Source organism: Salmo salar, chromosome 02, assembly GCF_965601325.2.
Source record: "Salmo salar chromosome 02, fSalSal1, whole genome shotgun sequence".
In the NCBI taxonomy this organism is placed as follows: domain Eukaryota; kingdom Metazoa; phylum Chordata; class Actinopteri; order Salmoniformes; family Salmonidae; genus Salmo; species Salmo salar.
The window spans coordinates 23977098-23990434 of NC_138292.1; the positions used below are offsets into that span (position 1 = coordinate 23977098).

At 43.7% G+C, this 13337-nt stretch overlaps 1 protein-coding gene across 1 annotated transcript in view; it reads left to right on the forward strand.

Moving 5' to 3' along the window:
* The window catches only part of LOC123728689 (cell adhesion molecule CEACAM5), a 107157-nt gene that overhangs the window by 31150 nt on the left and 62670 nt on the right, over positions 1-13337 (forward strand). The window lies entirely within an intron of this gene.

A 13337-nucleotide genomic window follows, 5' to 3' on the forward strand; every position in this document is an offset into this window, starting at 1 on the left:
TTTTGCCCTTGTCCCTGACTCAGAAGCTCAAAAAGCTTCTACTATGTTTTTCTATGAGAGAACATGACATGAATAATTGCACATTATTTAATCTTCTAGAGAAAGAGTCAATTAAATCAAATCTATATCAATATTTACTGTGAGTATGTGTAACGCCCTGGCCATAGAGAGGGGTTTTTTGTTCTTTATTTTTGGTTAGGCCAGGGTGTTACATTGGTGGGTGTTCTATGTACATTTTTCTATGTTTTTGTATTTCTTTGTTTTGGGCCGTGTGTGGCTCCCAATCAGGCACAGCTGAAGTTCGTTGTTGCTGATTGGGAGTCACACATTAGTAGCCTATTTTTCCTTTGGGTTTTGTGGGTGATTGTTTCGGTTTAGAGTGTTTCCTAACAGGACTGTTTTGCTGTCGTGTTTTGTTCATTTTTGTAGTGTTCTCTTTGTTCGTATTAAATTTCAAGATGAACACTAACTCCGCTGCACCTTGGTCTACTCTCTCTTCCGACAGCCGTTACAGAATCACCCACCAAAAACGGACCAAGCAGCGGAGGAAGGAGAAGCACCAGGAGAGGGGTAATATGGACTCATGGACTTTGGAGGAGATGGAAAGGTGCGTTCAGGATTCCTGAAGATGGGAGGAATTGCTCGACGGAGGTGGACCGTGGGCTCAGGCTGGGGAGTATCGCCGCCTGCAGTGGGAGATCGAGGCGGCGATAGCTGAGAGGCGCTGGTATGAAGCGAGGGCGCGCAACAGGCATGAGAGGCAGCCCCAACAAATTGTTTTGGGGGGGGCACACGGGGAGTGTGGCGGAACCAGGAAGGAATTCTGGGCCAACTCCCCGTGCTTACGGCAGGCAGCGTGGTACTGTTAAGGCACCGTGTTATGCTGTGAAGCGCACGGTGTCTCCAGTGCGCGTGCATAGCCCGGTGCGCTATAGGCCAGCCCCCCGCAAGTGCCATGTGAGTGCAGGCATCGAGCCAGGACGGATTGTGCTGGTCTCCAGTGCGCCTTTTCGGTCCAGGTTATCCTGCACCGGCACTGCGCACTGTGTCTCCAGGGAGCTGGGAGGGTCCAGTTCGTCCAATGCCTGCGCTCCGCCCGTGCGGGCCAAAGTGGGCATTCAGTCTGGAGTGTGGGTAAATAGCCTAAGTAGCAGAACTCCAGTGCTCCCCCACAGCCCGGTTTATCCTGTGCCTCCTCCTCGGTCCAGGCCTCCAGTGGGTCTCCACATCCTGGTCCGTCCTGTGCCTCCTCCTAGGACCAGGCCTCCAGTGGGTCTCCCCAGCCTGGTGAGTCCAGTGCCTGCGCCCAGAGCCAGGCCTCCTTCATGTCTCCCCAGCCTGGTGAATCCTGGGCCAGAGCCGCCCGCCAGTCTGGAGCCGCCAGAGCCGCCCACCAGGCCAGAGCCGCCAGTCCGGAGCCGCCAGAGCCGCCCGCCAGTCCGGAGCCGCCAGAGCCACCCGCCAGTCCGGAGCCGCCGGAGCCGCCCGCCTGTCCGGAGCCGCCGGAGCCGCCCGCCTGTCCGGAGCCGCCGGAGCCGCCCGCCTGTCCGGAGCCGCCGGAGCCGCCCGCCAGCCTGGTGAGTCCTGTGCCTGCGCCCAGGGCCAGGCCTCCTTCATGTCTCCCCAGCCTGGTGAATCCTGGGGCAGAGCCGCCCGCCAGCCCGGAGCCGCCAGGGTCGCCCGCCAGCCCGGAGCCGCCAGGTTCGCCCGCCAGCCCCGAGCCGCCTGGGCCATCAGCCAGCCCGGAGCCACCAGAGCCGCCAGGGTCGCCCGCAAGCTGGGCGCAGCCAGGGACGCCCGCCAGCCGGGCGTAGCCAGGGACGCCCGCCAGCCGGGCGCAGCCAGGGTCGCCCGCCAGCCGGGCGCAGCCAGGGTCACCCACCAGTCCTCTGTCGCGGCCAGGTGCACCACCTAAGTGGGCGACGCCGAGGGTGGAGCGGAGGCCACGTCCCGCACCTGAGCCACCGCCGTAAAAAGGCCCACCCGGACCCTCCCCTTCAGAGTCAGGTTTTGCTGCCGGAGTCCGCACCTTTGGAGGGGGTACTGTAATGTCCCCAGAGCTGTTTCCTGCGCACGACCGAGAGTGCGCCTTTCTTGTTTTTCTTTTATAATGACGACGCTATTGTCCGATTGAAATATTATAGATTATTTAGGCTTAAAACAACCTGAGGATTGATTATAAACATCGTTTGACATGTTTCTACGAACTTTACAGGTACTATTTGGAATTTTCGTCTGCCTGTTGTGACCGCATTTGAGCCATTGGATTACTGGACAAACTCACCAACAAAATGGAGGTTTTTGAATATAAAGAGGGACTTTATCGAACAAAACAAACATTTATTGTGTAACTGGGAGTCTTGTGAGTGCAACCATACGAAGATCATCAAAGGTAAGTGATTCATTTTATTGCTATTTCTAACTTTCGTGGCTAATCTACTTGGCTGGTAACTGTATGTAATGTTTTGTGTGCTGAGCGCTGTCCTCAGATAATCGCATGGTTTGCTTTCACCGTAAAGCCTTTTTGACATCTGACATGGCGGCTGGATTAACAACAAGTTAACCTCTCTAGGGTCGGCGGGACGAAATCGTCCCACCTACTCAACAGCCAGTTGAATCCCGTGGCGCGTTATTCAAATACCTTAGAAATGCTAATACTTCAATTTCTCAAACATATTACTATTTTACACCATTTTAAAGACAAGACTCTCGTTAATCTAACCACACTGTCCTATTTCTAAAAAGGCTTTACAACGAAAGCAAAACATTAGATTATGTCAGCAGAGTACCCAGCCAGAAATAATCAGACACCCATTTTTCAAGCTAGCATATAATGTCACATAAACCCAAACCACAGCTAAATGCAGCACTAAACTTTGATGATCTTCATCAGATGACACTCCTAGGACATTATGTTATACAATACATGCATGTTTTGTTCAATCAAGTTCATATTTATATAAAAAAACAGCTTTTTACATTAGCATGTGAAGTTCAGAACTAGCATTCCCACCGAACACTTCCGGTGAATTTACAAAATTACTCACGATAAACGTTCACAAAAAAAAAACAATTATTTTAAGAATTATAGATACAGAACTCCTTTATGCAATCGCGGTGTCCGATTTTAAAATAGCTTTTCGGTGAAAGCACATTTTGCAATATTCTGAGTAGATAGCTCGCCATCACGGGCTAGCTATTTTGACACCCACCAAGTTTGGTACTCACCAAACTCAGATTTACTATAAGAAAAATTGTATTACCTTTGCTGTTCTTCATCAGAATGCACTCCCAGGACTTCTACTTCAACAACAAATGTTGTTTTGGTTCAAAATAATCCATAGTTATATCCAAATAGCGGCGTTTTGTTTGTGCGTTCAAGACACTATCCGAAGGGTAACGAAGGGTGACGCGCAGACACGTATCATGACAAAAAATGACAAAATATTCCATTACCGTACTTCGAAGCATGTCAAACGCAGTTTAAAATCAATTTTTATGCCATTTTTCTCATAAATAGCGATAATATTCCTACCGGGAGTCGTTGTTTTAGTTCAAAGACTGATAATCTAAAATGGACTCTTCACGTGCACGCGCGCATCCGTCTCATTGTTCTCAGATCCACCACTTACCAAATGCGCTACTGTTTTTCAGCCATGGGCTGCAAAGTCATCATTCAACGTTCTGGCGCCTTCTGAGAGCCTATGGGAGCCTTAGGAAGTGTCACGTTACAGCAGAGATCCTTTGTTTTGGATAGAGATGACAAAGAAGTCCGAGAAATGGTCAGACAGGGTACTTCCTGTACAGAATCTTCTCAGGTTTTGGCCTGCCATTTGAGTTCTGTTATACTCACAGACACCATTCAAACAGTTTTAGAAACTTTGGAGTGGTTTCTATCCAAAGCTACTAATTATATGCATATTCTAGTTTCTGGGCAGGAGTAATAACCAGATTAAATCGGGTACGTTTTTTATCCGGACGTGAAAACACTGCCCCCTATCCATAACAAGTTAAAAAATGCTCAGAGGCAACATCCTGAGAAAGTATGGCCTGGTCAAAGCCGCAAACAGAGAATTTGGATTTTCAGCAAAAGCAGTGAGGGCAAATGAAAACAGGCCAACAAGTCTTCAAAACTCCAGGAAAAAGCAGTGTAACATAATTAGCACAGCCACAGAAGAGAATATCACTAGATTCAATGAATGTGATGTCAACAGTAGAGCAACAACAGGGAAAAAGGACACACTAATGAGGAACAAGGGAAAAAAGCTACGCGCTTCTTGAATGGCAAAATTCAGAACCTTTATCAGAATTTGAAGAAGGAATATTCAGAGATTAAAATTTCCTACTATGAATTCTGCAAAATAACAGTCCAGGATAGGGACACATGCCTCTGCAAAACCCACGCCAATTTCCAGTTCATGGCGGACAAACTACAGTATCACAAAGTGATCAGCTGCAGGAACAATGAGAACCTTATTGCGTCTTTGTGCTGTGAGAACCTGAAGAAAGAGTGCATGAGCACTCTGAATATTTCCTCTTAAAATTCTAATAAAGGTTCTGAATTGTGCCATTCAAGAAGTGCTTCTGCTTTTTTTCTTGTCCCTCGTTAGTGTGTCCTTCTCCCCCTGTTGCTTTACTTTTGACATCACGTCCATAGAATCCAGTATCATGACGTTGGCCTGTGGGTAAGGTTTATGACCCCTCCATAAATACCTTTCTCCCTTCCCCTCTCTTTCTGACCCTACTGAAGGACTGTTGAATAGCCTTTGTTAAATATAGAGAGTCTGAGAACATCAAACAAATGGGGAAAAGGAACCATATTTTGGTAATAAAACCAGTTGGAAATATGCTTTGGAACTTAATGAGTATGGATGTCAGTTCGGTTGTCATCTGAGACATTATGACTGATGACAGGACGACATTAACTGTACCTGGGAAAGTATACACCCTCTAGTTATCAGAGTCACATGGAATTGTTATGCAATTGAAATGTTTGATATTGAAATTGTTTGTTAGGAGATTAAATGTAATTTTAGCTTCCAATTGAGAGAATTGGGTTTTCATAAGGAAAGTGCCCTGCTTGATCAGTGTCCCGCCCCTGTGAAGAGACAGGGGTTATAAACGATGAAACACACCCTCCTCCCCTCACCACTATATAAGACAATGACACAATGTAATTGAGTTCCACTACGTGAGGTCTGCAGCCTCTGCGTTACAAGGACACACATGTCAAGTACAGAACTAAGCCAACCTCGGCGTGAGCTTTGGTTGTGAATGGTATGAACTTTGAACTTATTCACTACAGAAGTGATACTTCCTAGCCGTTGAGTTAGCAGCGGCTGCTGTAGACGTGGGCTAGGAAAGGACGGATGACGGATCCAGTCTAACACAAACGAAGATACCACAACGTATCCAATTTACCACCAGAGACATTCTTCCGAGGACAGGAAGATCTCTCTTGGCTAACCCGGCCTACTATCTACGACCAATCTACCGAAGCACAGCTCAGAGTAAATATTTATTGCATTTTCCTTTTCCAAATGGGCGGTAATTTAGAATGCATAAGATTCTGTATTTACGATAGCATAGCTGTTTCTTTGTTCCTCGGTCTTCCCGCTCTTTCATTCAAGCCCAACCCCCTTTCTTTGTGTAACAAGCCGGCATGTCGGCTCCGTCCGCCAGGGACGTTTTCTGTATGACATCATTTGTATTCTGTGTACATGTAATTCTGTGTGATTAGTTAGGTATTTAGTAAATAAATAATTAAACCCAATTTTGTATTGCTGATTCAACTTGTTAGCCAGGGTTCGTGAAGATAACCAAGAATTTACAACTTTCATTATGAGACTGAAATAAGGTGAGGATTAAGATGACGGCTATCGATGTAAAATATTACTAAGTCTTTTAAGAGTTTATTCGGAAGATAACGGCTCTATAAACGTTCTTCCGTGGTGCCCCGACTTTCTAGTTAATGACATTTACATGATTAGCTTAATCAGGTAATATTAATTACAGAGAAAGGATTTAATAGAATAGCATGTCATATCACTTAATCCGGCATAGCCAAAGACACAACATTTTGGAGCCCCCATGCAAGGAATCTAAAATAGGATGACGCTTTCATTTTGATTCAGCCTATGTAAAATTGAAAAGCAGATTAAATAATATACCAAGTTTATTATATACATTATGGGAATTGTAGACAGGAATTGTTGTTGGTGTGTGCTGGAGATTCCCCGTCTCCGTGTTGTTCTCTGACGTAGTCAGTGGGTAGCGTAAGCTATACATTTCTGTATTTGGGCTGATAAAGCTATCTGAGAAATAGTGTGTTTGGCCAAACGCAGGGCTATTTCTGCCTCGCGCGTTTCAGACGCGTGTTGGCTCGGTCATTATTGACTTCTCAAGCGAGGACAAAGATCCAGCCAATTGAAATTTAGTAGAGATTAGCTTGACCAGCGATAAGTATCTCTCTGTCTCTCTCGTGTTTACACGCGAGTAGACCACGGCGCAGTTTGTTGTTTGCCGCGAGTTCCGGTTAAAACATCGTCAAAATAACGCTGAAAAGGGTTTGAAAATAATACGTTATGATTAAAACCTTTCCGTTGCCAAGGGAATCCTATGTTATACCTGAAATATGCAAAAAGTAGGATTAGCTAGCTCGAGATGCTAAGCTAACAAAAGGGAAAACAGCCGTTTTGTTTTGTGCCACATGGTAAGTCCTCCGCCTTGCGGAACGGAAGTCCCGCCCTGGGTTCTTCCACTTGATTTCAGCGTGTGCCAGCAGGGGCCTCTGAAGAGTCACCAGTACTTTCCTTCAAGAAGAATTAGTCAGGTGACACTCAAGTCGTTACTCATGATATCCAGACTGGTATCGATGTCTTATTCAATTGAACTAATAAGTGAAATTGCCAGATTTACATTCTCAAGTGGATCTTTTAAATAATATCCAAATTGATGAGTTTTCTAAATGAGACATTGTAATCTTTTTTCCACATTAACCTAGATGAATAAACCTCTCAGGTTAATTAAAGTTTAAATCCCAAATAGCCTATACAGGTTTGATTTATCATTAAAATTTATCAATCAGTAAAAACATTTTTGCAAAACCCATTCAGTAATCCAGTACTGACAGAAGTCCCGCCCCAGCGGGAATCCCATGTGGCTTCGGCCCAAGGAAGAAGTGTACCATAGTGGGACTTTGTTATCCTTAAGCCATTTTGCCACAACGTTGGAAGTATGCTTGGGGTCATTGTCCATTTAGAAGACCGATTTGTGACCAAGCTTTAAGTTCCTGACTGATGTCTTGAGATGTTGCTTCAATATATCCACATAATTTCCCTCCCTCATGATGCCATCTATTTTGTGAAGTGCACCAGTCCCTCCTGCAGGAAAGCACCCCCACACCATGAAGCTGCCACCCCCATGCTTCACGATTGGGATGGTGTTCTTCGGCTTGCAACCCTCCCCCTTTTTCCTCCTAACATAACGATGGTCATTACGGCCAAATAGTTATATTTTTGCTTCATCAGACCAGAGGACATTTCTCCAAAAAGTACGATCTTTGTCCCCATGTACAGTTGCAAACCGTAGTCTGGCTTTTTTATGGCGATTTTGGAGCAGTAGCTTCTTCTTTGCTGAGCGGCCTTTCAGGTTATGTCAATGTAGGTCTCGTTTTACTGTGGATATAGATAGTTTTGTACCCGTTTCCTCCAGCATCTTCACAAGGTCCTTTGCTGTTGTTCTGGGATTGATTTGCACTTTTCGCACCAAAGTACGTTCATCCCTAGGAGACAGAACCCGTCTCCTTCCTGAGCGGTATGACGGCTGCGTGGTCCCATGGTGTTTATACTTGCGTACTGTTGTTTGTACAGATGAACGTGGTACCTTCAGGCATTTGGAAATTGCTCCCAAGGATGAACCAGACTTGTGGAGGTCTACAGTTTTTTTTCTGAGGTCTTGGCTGATTTATTTTTATTTTCCTATGATGTCAATAAGAGGCACTGAGTTTGAAGGTAGGCCTTGAAATACATCCACAGGTACACCTTCAATTGACTCAAATGATGTCAATTAGCCTATCAGAAGCTTCTAATGCCATGACATTATTTGCTAGAATTTTCCAAGCTGATTAAGCCACAGTCAATTTAGTGTATGTAAACGTCTGATCCACTGGAATTGTGAAACAGGGAATTATAAGTGAAATAATCTGTCTGTAAACAATTTTTGGAAAAATGACTTGTGTCATGCACAAAGTAGATGTCCTACCTGACTTGCCAAAACTCTAGTTTAACAAGATATTTATGGAGTGGTTGAAAAACAAGTTTTAAACCTCTTAGAGACCCCTTAACACTCATTTTGACAACAGCCAGTGAAAAAATCAGAGCGCCAAATTCAAAACAACAAAAATGTCATAATTCAGATTTCTCACACATAATAGCATTATACATCATTTTAAAGATAAGATTCTCCTTAATCTAACCACATTGTCCGATTTCAAAAAGGCTTTACAGCGAAAGCAAAACATTAGATTATGTTAGGATACCACCTAAACAAGAAAAGCCACACAACCATTTTCCCAGCAAGGAGAGACGTCACAATAACCAGAAGTACAGCTAAAATGAAGCACTAACCTTTGATGATCTTCATCAGATGGCACTAATAGGACTTCATGTTACACAATACATGTATGTTTTGCTCGATAAAGTTCATATTTATATCCAAAAATCCCATTTTACATTGGCGCGTAATGTTCAGAAATGTTTACCCTCCAAACCTTCCGGTGAATGAGCACAATGAGCACACATATTACAGAAATACTCATCATAAACTTTGATCAATATACAAGTATTAGGCACAGAATTATAGATAAACTTCTCCTAAATGTAACCGCTTTGTCAGATTTAAAAAAAGGTTTGAAAGCACAATTTGCAATAATCTGAGTACAGCCCAGAAGACAACAACAACCAGCAAACAGAAACCTGCCATCTTGGAGTCAATAAAACTAAGAAATTACATTAGAAATATTCACTTACCTTTGATTATCTTCATCAGAATGCACTCCCAGGAATCCCAACTCCACAATAAATGTTCGATAAAGATTATCTTTATGTCCAAATATATCCATTTTGTTCGCGCGTTAGGTTCACTATCCAAATCCACAACGCGCGTGCTTACTTAGTCCAGACGAAAAGTCAAAAAAGTTTTACTACAGTTTGTAGAAACATGTCAAACGATGTATAGAATCAATCTTTCGGTTGTTTTTAACATATGTCTTCAATAAAATTCCAACCGGACCTATCCGTTCTCTTTAGGAATGAATATGAACGCAGCTCGCTCCCAAGTCTCTGCGCATGACTGAACCCATGCCTTATAATGGGACACCTACTTCCTTGGGCTGTTATTCCCTTCAAATTCACCATCAAACAAGGTTCTAAAGACTGTTGACATCTAGTGGAAGCTTTAGGAAGTGCAAAATGAACCCTAAGTCACTGTATACTGTAAAGGCAATCACTTGAAAAGACTACAACCTCAGATTTCCCTCTTCCTGGTTGGATTTTTCTCAGGTTTTTGCCTGCCATATGAGTTCTGTTATACTCACAGACATCATTCAAACAGGTTTAGAAACTTCAGAGTGTTTTCTATCCAAATCTATATCCTACCTCCTGGGCCCGAGTAGCAGGCAGTTTAATTTGGGTACGTTTTTCATCCAGCCGTGAAAATACTGCCCCCTATCCCTAAGAGGTTTTAATGACTCCAATCTAAGTGTATGTAAACTTCCGACTTCAACTGTATGTATAATTTACATTGATTGTGCCCGAAGGTGCAGAATCACCCACCTATACAATATTGGCAATATGCCTAGTAATCCTAATTGTACATAATGCACCTGACATGTACGTTCTGGGTTTTTACTTGTCACATCAGACTGTTATGATTGTTACTCTCTGAATGTAAAAAAATAAGACCTGTACATCATTAATTAACTGAGAACGTTTTGTCTTCTCAACTTCAGAGAACTTACATTACATTTACATTTAAGTCATTTAGCAGACGCTCTTATCCAGAGCGACTTACAAAATGGTGCATTCACCTTATGATATCCAGTGGAACAACCACTTTACAATAGTGCATCTAAATATTTTAAGGGGGGGGGGGGGGGGGGTTAGAAGGATTACTTTATCCTATCCTAGGTATTCCTTAAAGAGGTGGGGTTTCAGGTGTCTCCGGAAGGTGGTGATTGACTCCGCTGTCCTGGCGTCGTGAGGGAGCTTGTTCCACCATTGGGGTGCCAGAGCAGCGAACAGTTTTGACTGGGCTGAGCGGGAACTGTGCTTCCTCAGAGGTAGGGGGGCCAGCAGGCCAGTGGTGGATGAACGCAGTGCCCTTGTTTGGGTGTAGGGCCTGATCAGAGCCTGAAGGTATGGAGGTGCCGTTCCCTTCACAGCTCCGTAGGCAATCACCATGGTCTTGTAGCGGATGCGAGCTTCAACTGGAAGCCAGTGGAGAGAGCGGAGGAGCGGGGTGACGTGAGAGAACTTGGGAAGGTTGAACACCAGACGGGCTGCGGCGTTCTGGATGAGTTGTAGGGGTTTAATGGCACAGGCAGGGAGCCCAGCCAACAGCGAGTTGCAGTAATCCAGACGGGAGATGACAAGTGCCTGGATTAGGACCTGCGCCGCTTCCTGTGTGAGGCAGGGTCGTACTCTGCGAATGTTGTAGAGCATGAACCTACAGGATCGGGTCACCGCCTTGATGTTAGTGGAGAACGACAGGGTGTTGTCCAGGATCACGCCAAGGTTCTTAGCACTCTGGGAGGAGGACACAAGGGAGTTGTCAACCGTGATGGCGAGATCATGGAAGGGGCAGTCCTTCCCCGGGAGGAAGAGCAGCTCCGTCTTGCCGAGGTTCAGCTTGAGCTGGTGATCCGTCATCCACACTGATATGTCTGACAGACATGCAGAGATGCGATTCGCCGCCTGGTTATCAGAAGGGGGAAAGGAGAAGATTAATTGTGTGTCGTCTGCATAGCAATGATAGGAGAGACCATGTGAGGATATGACAGAGCCAAGTGACTTGGTGTATAGCGAGAATAGGAGAGGGCCTAGAACAGAGCCTTAACAAAACTCCCATTTCCTACCATAGCTGGGTTATCTTTGAGTAGAGTGCCATTTTGTCCTTGTGACATTGTGTGTTCATTTTAATAAAACACTAAATTTAACAGTTGGATCCCATACATCTACCCTGTAACTAATCTAAACAATGTAAAAAATGGCCGGTAGTGTGTTTTAAATTATATATAAGTTGTGGGGGGAGAGGAAACTGATAGGCAACCTTAGTTGCTAGGCGGGGTGGGAAGAGGTCGAAATCATGGTTTCCGGGAGGTGGATGGTTGGATGGTAACATGTTGTCTGGGGGGGTTGGAGGCCCACCTTTTTTGTTTATTTTCCTTTATATACTAAATGGATTATTACTAAGTTTAGTAAATTTGGTCACAAATCTTTGGTCTTTGAAAATCCCAATTTTGGCACGTCTCACATCATGTTTGTCCAACTACTAAGAAGATTTTAACCCACTTAACCCCAACATTTCCCCAAGTTTTAACCATTGTGAAGCCCCAGTTATTTTGTTGCTTTGACAAAGTCATTTTTGAAGATTATTTATTGTATTTAATGTGATTAATTTACATTTCTCCCTCAGGTTTAAGGTCAACGCGTTATGTGAACTGAACTTTTTTGGGGGTGGGGGTTGGGGGGGTAGATCAGCTTTAATATTGCAGATTGTGGGTTCTAGAACTCTGGTGTTACTATGGTAAAACCTTTTTTCAAAAGGAACATTTGACCATCTAGTATATACTGAACAAAAATATAAATGCAACAATTTTACCACTATTTTACTGAGTTACAGTTTATATGAGTAAACAAGTAAATTGAAATAAATTCGTTAGGCCATAATATATGGATTTCACATGACTGGGATGACTGGCACCTTAAAGAAAATTGGCCTCAGGATCTCGCCACGGTATTTCTGTGCATTCAAATGGCCATCAATAAAATGCAATTGTGTTTGTTAACCGTAGCTTATGCCTACCCATACCGTAACCCCACCGCCACCATGGGGCACTCTGTTCACAACATTGTCATCAGCAAACCGCTCTCCCACACATCATACACAGGGTCTGCGGTTGTGAGCCCGGTTGTACGTACTGTCAAATTCTCTAAAACAACGTTGGAGGCAGCTTATGGTAGAGAAATTAACATTACATTTTGTGGCAACAGCTCTGGTGGACATTCTGCGGTACTCATGCCAATTGCACGCTCCCTCAACTTGAGACCTCTGTGACATTGTTTTTGCCAAAACTGCATATTTTTAGAGTGGCATTTTTGTTCCCAGCACAAGGGGCACCTGTGTAATGATCATGCTGTTTTATCAGCTTCTTGATATGCTATACTTGTCAGGCGGATGGATTATCTTGGCAAAGGAGAAAGCTCACTAACAGGGATGTAAACAAATTTGTGCACCACATTTGAGAGAAACAAGCTTTTTGTGCATATTGAACATTTCTAGGATCTTTTATTTGAGCTCATGAAATATAGGACCAACACTTTACATGTTGCGTTTATATTTCTGTTCAGTGTAATAGTCAAATCATACTGTAAAAGCAGGTGAGCTGGTGATACAATTTTACATTTCTTTGCAATTTTCTGATGTTTTGTGGTGGATGTTTTAAGTTCAAATGTTTTGTTAAGCTTGCATTCAATTGCCCCTCCCGGTTGCACACAACAAGCTTCCATCCCCCCTTTCACAAGAGGAGTTATGGCTGATTTAATAGGATGTTTTGATACCCTGTTACGGTCAACCTTGTTACTTTAATTGTCACCTTTTTTATAGTCCTTTTTCTTAATTTAAGCTCTGGAGATGTTTAATTATAAAATTTGCCGTGCTCTTAATGACAGAATGTTAAAATTAGGTGAAATAAATAGTTGGGTCTTTATTCAATCCATAAAGATTCTGTACTAGAAATGTAAAGGTTCGTTTTTCCATTGAGACAACATATACAGTGTTCACGCTGAATGCAGTCTCTACTAAAGTGGGAACATTGCCTTTAAATTTCAATCACGCTGTAAAGCTGAACTTCTGCGATGCAGATTGAATAGAGCCCTTATTCTTTTAAAAATTACACGAACAAAAAAGCGCTATTCATGGAACGACCTAAGAGATATAACTCACAAACCAATAGGTGCTCAGCCTGAAACTCAGAAACATACAATAGAAGACAGACTTTCATATACACAAAAGTGTACAGACACTAACACAAGTGCAGATGAGACGAGAGAGAGACG